Raw genomic sequence first — 13,069 nt, forward strand, 5'->3', positions numbered from 1 at the left:
AATCGGGCTGAGCAATTTAGAATTGCCAAGGCCCTTTTGTGCTCTTAAGTTGCGCATAGATGCTTACAAAATGTGGGAATATGGTGCTGAGAACCCAAGGAATTAGCCAGCTGTATCACAGTGATATTCGGGAGGAAGACATATAACACTACTGGATACACTGCATACTCATGGAAAAAAGCATCCTAGGACACAGTAGAACCCTTTACTATGCTTCCAATTACTCTACCTTTGTGGCATTGAATATTATTACCAGAGACAGACAGGTTTGTTATTGGTGTTAGTCTGATCAGTAAATCACTATTATTGTTTTACCGTTGGTATGTCAAGGTGGCAAAATGCTTGAACTTTCAAATTCACAAAGATTGGTAATTTGGAAGGTGGCATCAAACTGAGATCGAAGTATAAACGCATCCTACAATTGCATTGATGCAAACTAAAAAGATTTTGAATTTTAAACTGTGTGCAAAAGGAAAAGAAAGCATGGTAATGACAGGCGAGTACTAGCACAGACATGTAGACATCTTTGACTGCTCTCCTCCTTCACTGGATCTGACTGTCTGCTACCAGTGTGAGGCTGGCTATCTGTTTGCTTGTGACCCTGCTGGATGTTGTGTGGATTGCAATATTATTGTTTACTGTATGTTTCTGATCTGCCATTCGATAAGGGCTGTTTCCTAGTCTTCCTTAAATGAAGGCCTTTGGGTCCGGTTCACAGGTGAAGTGCATATGAAAAAAGATAGGGCTAGGAATGTCTCTTTTCATATGCACCACAGCAGAGTTCTGCAGTGGTCATACCCGGTTCTCAAATGGGGAGGCGCGCGGAAGGTTTGTCATGGCATGAAGAAGCCAGATAAGTTTTCTGCAGTTCATTGTTTCCTATTTTACTTTCTGTCCAATGGGATTGACAATGTCTCCCGTGATAGACATTTGCATAGTGTTCTGATAGTACTGCAAGGTGTGGATCCTATTATGAGTAGTTGTGTCTTACTCCCAACTTGTGTGTGATTTGCTCCTGAATTTCCAGGATTGAGACAATCACAGAAGAGAAGCTTTGTGGTTAGTGCCCTAGATTCTTATTTCAGATAATGAACTGTATTTTTTTCATATTTCAGTGGAAAGATTGCCTTGTAGTCCATGTATAAAATAAAATGCAACTAGGCAATACTGTCTTGTTTATTAATAATATGTTAAAGTCAATACAGTAAGGGATCCAGACAAAAGCTTAGAAGATATTATTTCTACCTTCGTTAGTAGTTTACACCAAATAAGACCGGGTGATCATTTCAGTGTTTCTACAGTGTCTTCTCAATTAACTGGATAGAAGCAGGTAAACACTGTATGCTTTTATGACCCACATCCTTAATCCATTATTAATATCCACTTTACATAGATGATATGTACCTCATAATTCATTTCTAATTAATATCTTGTTTACATGGTAAATATCAGAGCACCTATCGTGCTGCTAAAGCAGAGCCCCAAGTCATAAATAAGTCATCTGCAATAATCAATAATTCATGTCCCAATATAATAGGAATGAAAGCGTTTGCTCCCACAGAGTGAAATAGATCCCAATATTACATGTTACAATCCGCCTTCCAGAACTAAAGACGCGCTTCCCGATTCATGCATACGATGTCAGAAACTCTGCGACTAATAATCATATAAGGTATTGTCCTTATCTCATACATAGTGAGTCAGGAAATGAAAGAAAGTGAATATCAAGGTTGCTCCCCCCAATAAAGGAAGCAGGGTTCTTATTCTATCATAATGATTACTTTCTACCTGATTCATTTTGCTAGACAGCCTTTAGCACCTGGGTCGGTTCTACCTGTAAGTCACACATTGCATGCTACTGAGATAAGGCTGATGTAGATTTCTTGACTACAGTGTTGGTCCTGATCATACAAGTCAACAAAAGCATGGTCCCGCTCCACCATTGCTTGTCTTTTTTTACCTGTTTGGCATTGGTATAAAGGTGGCTTTGCCTTCTGCTTCTCTCCTCTCTTCTCATCAATGGATCAACATTTTTCAACTCTTGCATGCAGGTTCCACTGTACAGCATACGTATAAAGTGGGAAATGTATTACAGAGAAGTTTTTGTGCTGGAAGTCTCTCTTTCCAGTACAAAATGGATGCTTGCCAGAATTCAGTAATCCTTCCACAATTGTGAAAAGGTGCCTGCATTGACACATTGCATCAAAAAGAGCGACAGCTCTGTGGGAGAGAAAAACAATGCCATAGCTTCCTAGATAACTTTGGCTGCTACACTGCATTATGCCAAAAGTTAGTAAATCCACCTCTTTATTGTAGGAAGTCTAAAGCAGAATCATTTTTTGTGATAAATAAGTGTATAATATACACAATAAAGTATTGCTAAGACAGGAAAGCAGAACTCTTTGCAAAGTTTGCCAGTTTGCAAAGTTTTCCCTAGAACTTTGTGAAGGCTGTAAAAAGAAATTGCAATTTTGCACGCCACTACTTCGTACCAGAACTTGTTTACATCAGATAAGCAAGAAATGATTCTCATCGTGGACAGAACTAGTTCATGACTGTTGACCAGTATAAAGAGAATAGTTACATTGATGCTAAATGCATATAATAAAATTCAATTTCACTGTCTTATGCCACAGTGTCGCTTTCTAGCACTCACCTGCTTCCCGGTACAGCTGATTGAAGACCTCTTTCTTCGCTGAGATTTGTCAGGACTTTAAGTTCTTGGTCTTAGCGCAATAGCCCTCAGAGAAGACTATGCTGCTCACACTCTCCAAGGAAAGGTATACAACTGATAACAGACAGTATTGATGTTGTGCTTGTTATCCTTTCTCAGTGAACCATGATATCTTCTCATAGAACCATTAAAAGACCATCTTCCTTTGTTTAAACTCAGCTTGTGGATCCATTTCAGTTTCTTTGCCCAGTGGACATGCAACTGGATCTCTGCGCCTTTCCATTTCTCAAATTCGTCGTTTTTTAAAAGTCTGGACTCTCTTACAACTCTTACATTCAAGCATGGGGTTCAACATTCTTCCAGAAACTGAATTGTCTAATGAGCAATTTTTTTCCTCGCAGTTTTTAAGGAATCTTGTAATTTGCTTAAAAGTGTCCACGAGGGAGAGACTCCCCTTCAAAGCATCCCTTGCTGAATCTCTGTTTCCACAGCCATCCTTCCCAAGCATCAGCGTGATCCTGCCTCTCTGTGTCCTCTGCAGTAAGTGAGTTGACACAGGGCAGGCTTTCCAGTGGGAAGGGAACTCGGCAGGTTTTACGACTGGAAAATCAGGTCTAGATTGAAAATAGTAGCCTCCTCCGACTGTGGGTGAGTCAGACCCCACCGCCTGCACTCCTCCCTGGGATACAATTGCTCCCCCGCACCTGTATCATGTGTCCTTCCCATGCGGCACTCAGTGTTACCTAATCATGTTTAATAATAGCCTTTAAGGAACTTTGGTAGTATTCCTGCCACCACACCTGTGCAGTAGGCGTGATATTTTGCTGTTTGCCTTTCTTTACTCCTGTCTATTTATAGGTGGGGTAATATCTCATAGTACTACTCTCTATGTAATTTATTCATTAATTGGACCAGCTCCGTTTCCTGTCTGCTGAAAAAACTGGATGTTCCTTTCAATGCTTATTTCCAAAGTATCATTCAAACGTGACATAAGGTGAAGCAGATGTGCTTGAGGAATGAGGCGTGATGCTAGCATGTTATCAGCAGGACAGCTTTTGTATGTTTTTATGTCTTTAGATGTACATTTCAAAATGATTCATTTCTTTTAAAATGTAGCTCATAATATGCCCAGCTAAGGAAAATATACACCAGGGTGTCATTTAGGGGCTCACCAGAGAAACATACACCAGGGGTGTCATTTAGGGGCTCACCAGAGAAACATACACCAGGGGTGTCATTTAGGGGCTCACCAGCAGAAATATACACCAGGGGTGTCATTTGGGGGCTCACCAGCAGAAACTTAAACAAGGGGTGTCATTTAGGGGCTCACCAGCAGAAATATACACCAGGGGTGTCATTTAGGGGCTCACCAGCAGAAATATACACCAGGGGTGTCATTTGGGGGCTCACCAGCAGAAACTTAAACAAGGGGTGTCATTTACGGGCTCACCAGCAGAAATATACACCAGGGGTGTCATTTAGGAGCTCACCAGCAGAAATATACACCAGGGGTGTCATTTAGGGGCTCACCAGCAGAAATATGCACCAGGGGTGTCATTTGGGGGCTCACCAGCAGAAACTTAAACAAGGGGTGTCATTTAGGGGCTCACCAGCAGAAATATACACCAGGGGTGTCATTTAGGAGCTCGCCAGCAGAAATATACACCAGGGGTGTCATTTAGGAGCTCACCAGCAGAAATATACACCAGGGGTGTCATTTGGGGGCTCACCAGCAGAACTATACACCAGGGGTGTCATTTAGGAGCTCACCAGCAGAAATATTCACCAGGGGTGTCATTTAGGAGCTCACCAGCAGAAATATACACCAGGGGTGTCATTTGGGGGCTCACCAGCAGAAATATACACCAGGGGTGTCATTTAGGGGCTCACCAGCATAACTATACACCAGGGGTGTCATGTAGGAGCTCACCAGCAGAAATATACACCAGGGGGTGTCATTTAGGGGCTCACCAGCAGAATCTTACACCAGGGGTGTCATTTAGGGGCTCACCAGCAGAAATATACACCAGGTGTGTCATTTAGGGGCTTATCTGGGAAAATATACACCAGAGGTGTCATTTGGGGGCTCACCAGCAGAAATATACACCAGGGGTGTCATTTAGGGGCTCACCAGCAGAACTATACACCAGGGTATCATTTAGGGGCTCATCTGAGAAAATATACACCAGGGATGTCATTTAGGAGCTCACCAGCAGAAATGTACACCAGGGGTGTCAATTGGGGGCTCACCAGCAGAAATATACACCAGGGGTGTAATTTAGGGGCTCATCTGAGAACATATACACCAGGGGTGTCATTTAGGAGCTCACCAGCCGAAATATACACCAGGGGTGTCATTTAGGAGCTCACCAGCAGAACTATACACCAGGGGTGTCATTTAGGGTCTCACCAGCAGAAATATACACCAGGGGTGTCATTTAGGAGCTCACCCGCAGAAATACACACCAGGGGTGTCATTTAGGAGCTCACCAGCCGAAACATACATCAGGGGTGTCATTTAGGGGCTTATCTAGGAAACTATACACCAGGGGTGTCATTTAGGAGCTCACCAGCAGAAATATACACCAGGGGTGTCAATTGGGGGCTCACCAGCAGAAACTTAAACCAGGGGTGTCATTTAGGGGCTCATCTGAGAAAATATACACCAGGGGTGTCATTTAGGAGCTCACCAGCAGAAATATACACCAGGGGTGTCATTTAGGAGCTCACCAGCAGAACCATACACCAGGGGTGTCATTTAGGGGCTCACCAGCAGAAATATACACCAGGGGTGTCATTTAGGAGCTCACCAGCAGAAATACACACCAGGGGTGTCATTTAGGAGCTCACCAGCAGAAACTTACATCAGGGGTGTCATTTAGGGGCTTATCTGGGAAAATATACACCAGGGGTGTCATTTAGGAGCTCACCAGCAGAAATATACACCAGGGGTGTCATTTAAGAGCTCACCAGCAGAACTATACACCAGGGGTGTCATTTAGGGGCTCACCAGCAGAAATATACACCAGGGGTGTCATTTAGGAGCTCACCAGCAGAAATACACACCAGGGGTGTCATTTAGGAGCTCACCAGCAGAAACTTACATCAGGGGTGTCATTTAGGGGCTTATCTGGGAAAATATACACCAGGGGTGTCATTTAGGAGCTCACCAGCAGAAATATACACCAGGGTGTCATTTATGAGCTCACCAGCAGAAATATATACCAGGATATCGTTTAGGGGCTCATCTGGGAAAATATACACCAGGGGTGTCATTTAGGAGCTTACCAGCAGAAAGATACACCAGGGTGTCATTTAGGGGCTCACCGGTAAAAGCTTACACCAGGGGTGTCATTTAGGGGCTCACCATTAGAAACTTACACCAGGAGAGTCATTTAGGGACTAACCAGCATAAATATACACCAGGGGTGTCTTTTAGGGGCTCACCAGCAGGAACATATTCCAGGGGTGTCATTTAGGGGTTCACCAGCAGAAACTAGCACCAGGGGTGTCATTTAGGGGCTCACCTGGGAAAATATACACCAGGGGTGTCATTTAGGGGCTCACCAGCAGAAATATACACTAGGGTGTCATTTAGGGATTTACCAGCAGAAATATACACCAGTGGTGTCATTTAAGGGATCACCAGCAGAAATGTACACCAGATGTGTCATTTAAGGGCTTACCTGCAGAAATATACACCAGGAGTGTCCATTAGCAGCTCACCTGGGAAAATGTACACCAGGGCTGTCATTTAGGGTCTCACCAGCAGAAATGTACACCAGGGGTGTCATTTAGGAGCTCACCGGCAGAAACAAATACCAGGGGTGTCATTTTGGGGTTCACCTTGGAAAATATACACCAGGGGTGTCATTTAGGAGCTCGCCCGCAGAAATATACACCTGGGTATCATTTAGGAGCTCACCAGTGGTATCATTTAGGGGCTTACCAGCAGAAATATACACAAGGGTATCATTTAGGGGCTCATCTGGGAAAATATACACCAGGGGTGTCATTTAGGAGCTTACCAGCAGAAAGATACACCAAGGTGTCATTTAGGGGCTCTCCGGTAGAAGCTTACATCAGGGGTGTCAGGGGCTCACCATTAGAAATATACAACAGGGGTGTCATTTAGGGATTTACCAGCAGAAATATACACCAGTGGTGTCATTTAGGGGATCCCCATATATTTACAACAAGGGGTGGTGAGGGACAGAGTCTCTGAATTAAGCAGAAAGCTCTCACCCAGTCAAGAGATCAGGGCTAGATCCAACACCGTTTTTTAGCTCACTGCACCATCCCAGTTTCAGAACCTGGCTGTATGCAAATTAGTCTGTTCCTGTCCCAGTGCATGATGGGAACAGGGCAAACCAAACTACAAAAGCCAATTCTTACACTGGGAAGGAAACAAGCTCCCGGGGACCGGTTTCTGGCATTACAGCCGTCTTCGGCCCGGTTTGCTTGAATCCTGATGGTGCAATGAGCAAGGGTCTCACATCTGAGAATACCCTTCCACGCTTAGGGTGGACAAAAATATTTACAACAAGGGGTGGTGAGGGACAGAGTCTCTGAATTAAGCAGAAAGCTCTCACCCAGTCAAGAGATCAGGGCTAGATCCAACACCGTTTTTTAGCTCACTGCACCATCCCAGTTTCAGAACCTGGCTGTATGCAAATTAGTCTGTTCCTGTCCCAGTGCATGATGGGAACAGGGCAAACCAAACTACAAAAGCCAATTCTTACACTGGGAAGGAAACAAGCTCCCGGGGACCGGTTTCTGGCATTACAGCCGTCTTCGGCCCGGTTTGCTTGAATCCTGATGGTGCAATGAGCAAGGGTCTCACATCTGAGAATACCCTTCCACGCTTAGGGTGGACAAAAATATTTACAACAAGGGGTGGTGAGGGACAGAGTCTCTGAATTAAGCAGAAAGCTCTCACCCAGTCAAGAGATCAGGGCTAGATCCAACACCGTTTTTTAGCTCACTGCACCATCCCAGTTTCAGAACCTGGCTGTATGCAAATTAGTCTGTTCCTGTCCCAGTGCATGATGGGAACAGGGCAAACCAAACTACAAAAGCCAATTCTTACACTGGGAAGGAAACAAGCTCCCGGGGACCGGTTTCTGGCATTACAGCCGTCTTCGGCCCGGTTTGCTTGAATCCTGATGGTGCAATGAGCAAGGGTCTCACATCTGAGAATACCCTTCCACGCTTAGGGTGGACAAAAATATTTACAACAAGGGGTGGTGAGGGACAGAGTCTCTGAATTAAGCAGAAAGCTCTCACCCAGTCAAGAGATCAGGGCTAGATCCAACACCGTTTTTTAGCTCACTGCACCATCCCAGTTTCAGAACCTGGCTGTATGCAAATTAGTCTGTTCCTGTCCCAGTGCATGATGGGAACAGGGCAAACCAAACTACAAAAGCCAATTCTTACACTGGGAAGGAAACAAGCTCCCGGGGACCGGTTTCTGGCATTACAGCCGTCTTCGGCCCGGTTTGCTTGAATCCTGATGGTGCAATGAGCAAGGGTCTCACATCTGAGAATACCCTTCCACGCTTAGGGTGGACAAAAATATTTACAACAAGGGGTGGTGAGGGACAGAGTCTCTGAATTAAGCAGAAAGCTCTCACCCAGTCAAGAGATCAGGGCTAGATCCAACACCGTTTTTTAGCTCACTGCACCATCCCAGTTTCAGAACCTGGCTGTATGCAAATTAGTCTGTTCCTGTCCCAGTGCATGATGGGAACAGGGCAAACCAAACTACAAAAGCCAATTCTTACACTGGGAAGGAAACAAGCTCCCGGGGACCGGTTTCTGGCATTACAGCCGTCTTCGGCCCGGTTTGCTTGAATCCTGATGGTGCAATGAGCAAGGGTCTCACATCTGAGAATACCCTTCCACGCTTAGGGTGGACAAAAATATTTACAACAAGGGGTGGTGAGGGACAGAGTCTCTGAATTAAGCAGAAAGCTCTCACCCAGTCAAGAGATCAGGGCTAGATCCAACACCGTTTTTTAGCTCACTGCACCATCCCAGTTTCAGAACCTGGCTGTATGCAAATTAGTCTGTTCCTGTCCCAGTGCATGATGGGAACAGGGCAAACCAAACTACAAAAGCCAATTCTTACACTGGGAAGGAAACAAGCTCCCGGGGACCGGTTTCTGGCATTACAGCCGTCTTCGGCCCGGTTTGCTTGAATCCTGATGGTGCAATGAGCAAGGGTCTCACATCTGAGAATACCCTTCCACGCTTCGGGTGGACAAAAATATTTACAACAAGGGGTGGTGAGGGACAGAGTCTCTGAATTAAGCAGAAAGCTCTCACCCAGTCAAGAGATCAGGGCTAGATCCAACACCGTTTTTTAGCTCACTGCACCATCCCAGTTTCAGAACCTGGCTGTATGCAAATTAGTCTGTTCCTGTCCCAGTGCATGATGGGAACAGGGCAAACCAAACTACAAAAGCCAATTCTTACACTGGGAAGGAAACAAGCTCCCGGGGACCGGTTTCTGGCATTACAGCCGTCTTCGGCCCGGTTTGCTTGAATCCTGATGGTGCAATGAGCAAGGGTCTCACATCTGAGAATACCCTTCCACGCTTAGGGTGGACAAAAATATTTACAACAAGGGGTGGTGAGGGACAGAGTCTCTGAATTAAGCAGAAAGCTCTCACCCAGTCAAGAGATCAGGGCTAGATCCAACACCGTTTTTTAGCTCACTGCACCATCCCAGTTTCAGAACCTGGCTGTATGCAAATTAGTCTGTTCCTGTCCCAGTGCATGATGGGAACAGGGCAAACCAAACTACAAAAGCCAATTCTTACACTGGGAAGGAAACAAGCTCCCGGGGACCGGTTTCTGGCATTACAGCCGTCTTCGGCCCGGTTTGCTTGAATCCTGATGGTGCAATGAGCAAGGGTCTCACATCTGAGAATACCCTTCCACGCTTAGGGTGGACAAAAATATTTACAACAAGGGGTGGTGAGGGACAGAGTCTCTGAATTAAGCAGAAAGCTCTCACCCAGTCAAGAGATCAGGGCTAGATCCAACACCGTTTTTTAGCTCACTGCACCATCCCAGTTTCAGAACCTGGCTGTATGCAAATTAGTCTGTTCCTGTCCCAGTGCATGATGGGAACAGGGCAAACCAAACTACAAAAGCCAATTCTTACACTGGGAAGGAAACAAGCTCCCGGGGACCGGTTTCTGGCATTACAGCCGTCTTCGGCCCGGTTTGCTTGAATCCTGATGGTGCAATGAGCAAGGGTCTCACATCTGAGAATACCCTTCCACGCTTAGGGTGGACAAAAATATTTACAACAAGGGGTGGTGAGGGACAGAGTCTCTGAATTAAGCAGAAAGCTCTCACCCAGTCAAGAGATCAGGGCTAGATCCAACACCGTTTTTTAGCTCACTGCACCATCCCAGTTTCAGAACCTGGCTGTATGCAAATTAGTCTGTTCCTGTCCCAGTGCATGATGGGAACAGGGCAAACCAAACTACAAAAGCCAATTCTTACACTGGGAAGGAAACAAGCTCCCGGGGACCGGTTTCTGGCATTACAGCCGTCTTCGGCCCGGTTTGCTTGAATCCTGATGGTGCAATGAGCAAGGGTCTCACATCTGAGAATACCCTTCCACGCTTAGGGTGGACAAAAATATTTACAACAAGGGGTGGTGAGGGACAGAGTCTCTGAATTAAGCAGAAAGCTCTCACCCAGTCAAGAGATCAGGGCTAGATCCAACACCGTTTTTTAGCTCACTGCACCATCCCAGTTTCAGAACCTGGCTGTATGCAAATTAGTCTGTTCCTGTCCCAGTGCATGATGGGAACAGGGCAAACCAAACTACAAAAGCCAATTCTTACACTGGGAAGGAAACAAGCTCCCGGGGACCGGTTTCTGGCATTACAGCCGTCTTCGGCCCGGTTTGCTTGAATCCTGATGGTGCAATGAGCAAGGGTCTCACATCTGAGAATACCCTTCCACGCTTAGGGTGGACAAAAATATTTACAACAAGGGGTGGTGAGGGACAGAGTCTCTGAATTAAGCAGAAAGCTCTCACCCAGTCAAGAGATCAGGGCTAGATCCAACACCGTTTTTTAGCTCACTGCACCATCCCAGTTTCAGAACCTGGCTGTATGCAAATTAGTCTGTTCCTGTCCCAGTGCATGATGGGAACAGGGCAAACCAAACTACAAAAGCCAATTCTTACACTGGGAAGGAAACAAGCTCCCGGGGACCGGTTTCTGGCATTACAGCCGTCTTCGGCCCGGTTTGCTTGAATCCTGATGGTGCAATGAGCAAGGGTCTCACATCTGAGAATACCCTTCCACGCTTAGGGTGGACAAAAATATTTACAACAAGGGGTGGTGAGGGACAGAGTCTCTGAATTAAGCAGAAAGCTCTCACCCAGTCAAGAGATCAGGGCTAGATCCAACACCGTTTTTTAGCTCACTGCACCATCCCAGTTTCAGAACCTGGCTGTATGCAAATTAGTCTGTTCCTGTCCCAGTGCATGATGGGAACAGGGCAAACCAAACTACAAAAGCCAATTCTTACACTGGGAAGGAAACAAGCTCCCGGGGACCGGTTTCTGGCATTACAGCCGTCTTCGGCCCGGTTTGCTTGAATCCTGATGGTGCAATGAGCAAGGGTCTCACATCTGAGAATACCCTTCCACGCTTAGGGTGGACAAAAATATTTACAACAAGGGGTGGTGAGGGACAGAGTCTCTGAATTAAGCAGAAAGCTCTCACCCAGTCAAGAGATCAGGGCTAGATCCAACACCGTTTTTTAGCTCACTGCACCATCCCAGTTTCAGAACCTGGCTGTATGCAAATTAGTCTGTTCCTGTCCCAGTGCATGATGGGAACAGGGCAAACCAAACTACAAAAGCCAATTCTTACACTGGGAAGGAAACAAGCTCCCGGGGACCGGTTTCTGGCATTACAGCCGTCTTCGGCCCGGTTTGCTTGAATCCTGATGGTGCAATGAGCAAGGGTCTCACATCTGAGAATACCCTTCCACGCTTAGGGTGGACAAAAATATTTACAACAAGGGGTGGTGAGGGACAGAGTCTCTGAATTAAGCAGAAAGCTCTCACCCAGTCAAGAGATCAGGGCTAGATCCAACACCGTTTTTTAGCTCACTGCACCATCCCAGTTTCAGAACCTGGCTGTATGCAAATTAGTCTGTTCCTGTCCCAGTGCATGATGGGAACAGGGCAAACCAAACTACAAAAGCCAATTCTTACACTGGGAAGGAAACAAGCTCCCGGGGACCGGTTTCTGGCATTACAGCCGTCTTCGGCCCGGTTTGCTTGAATCCTGATGGTGCAATGAGCAAGGGTCTCACATCTGAGAATACCCTTCCACGCTTAGGGTGGACAATAATAGCTTGACGGTAGCTTGTCTCCTTTCTGGTAAAGAATTGGCTTGGTAGTTTAGTCTGCCCTGTTCCCATGATGCACTGGGCCAGGGACAGACTGATTTGCATATAGCCAGGTTCTGAGCTGGGATGGGGCAGTGAGATAAATAACGGTGATGGATCAAGCCCTGATCTTTGGACTGGGTAAGAGTGGTCTGCTCAATTCAGACACTCTGTTCATCACCACCCCCTTTTGTAAATCGATTTTGGCCACTATAGGTGTGGCAGGGTATACTCAGACATGAGTCCCTTTCTCACTGCTCCATCAGGATTCAAGCAAGCCGGGCCGAAGAGGCTGAAATGCCAGAAACCGGTCCCCGGTAGCTTGTCTCCTTTCTGGTAAAGAATTGGCTTGGTAGTTTAGTCTGCCCTGTTCCCATGATGCACTGGGCCAGGGACAGACTGATTTGCATATAGCCAGGTTCTGAGCTGGGATGGGGCAGTGAGATAAATAACGGTGATGGATCAAGCCCTGATCTTTGGACTGGGTAAGAGTGGTCTGCTCAATTCAGACACTCTGTTCATCACCACCCCCTTTTGTAAATCGATTTTGGCCACTATAGGTGTGGCAGGGTATACTCAGACATGAGTCCCTTTCTCACTGCTCCATCAGGATTCAAGCAAGCCGGGCCGAAGAGGCTGAAATGCCAGAAACCGGTCCCCGGTAGCTTGTCTCCTTTCTGGTAAAGAATTGGCTTGGTAGTTTAGTCTGCCCTGTTCCCATGATGCACTGGGCCAGGGACAGACTGATTTGCATATAGCCAGGTTCTGAGCTGGGATGGGGCAGTGAGATAAATAACGGTGATGGATCAAGCCCTGATCTTTGGACTGGGTAAGAGTGGTCTGCTCAATTCAGACACTCTGTTCATCACCACCCCCTTTTGTAAATCGATTTTGGCCACTATAGGTGTGGCAGGGTATACTCAGACATGAGTCCCTTTCTCACTGCTCCATCAGGATTCAAGCAAG

At 46.2% G+C, this 13,069-nt stretch overlaps 1 protein-coding gene across 2 annotated transcripts in view; it reads right to left on the reverse strand.

Moving 5' to 3' along the window:
* The window catches only part of GJB7 (gap junction protein beta 7), a 135,790-nt gene that overhangs the window by 9,936 nt on the left and 112,785 nt on the right, over nucleotides 1-13,069 (reverse strand). Inside the window, exon 1 of one of the 2 annotated variants that reach the window (XM_086925238.1) lies at nucleotides 2,657-2,783. The exons of the other annotated variant lie outside the window; for it this stretch is intronic. The gene's annotated coding sequence lies outside the window, so the exon portion shown is untranslated. Of the gene's footprint in view, nucleotides 1-2,656; nucleotides 2,784-13,069 lie in introns of those variants that run through there. 2 annotated transcript variants of the gene reach the window in all.

This window comes from Lissotriton vulgaris, chromosome 6 (assembly GCF_964263255.1).
Source record: "Lissotriton vulgaris chromosome 6, aLisVul1.2, whole genome shotgun sequence".
NCBI classification, from domain to species: domain Eukaryota; kingdom Metazoa; phylum Chordata; class Amphibia; order Caudata; family Salamandridae; genus Lissotriton; species Lissotriton vulgaris.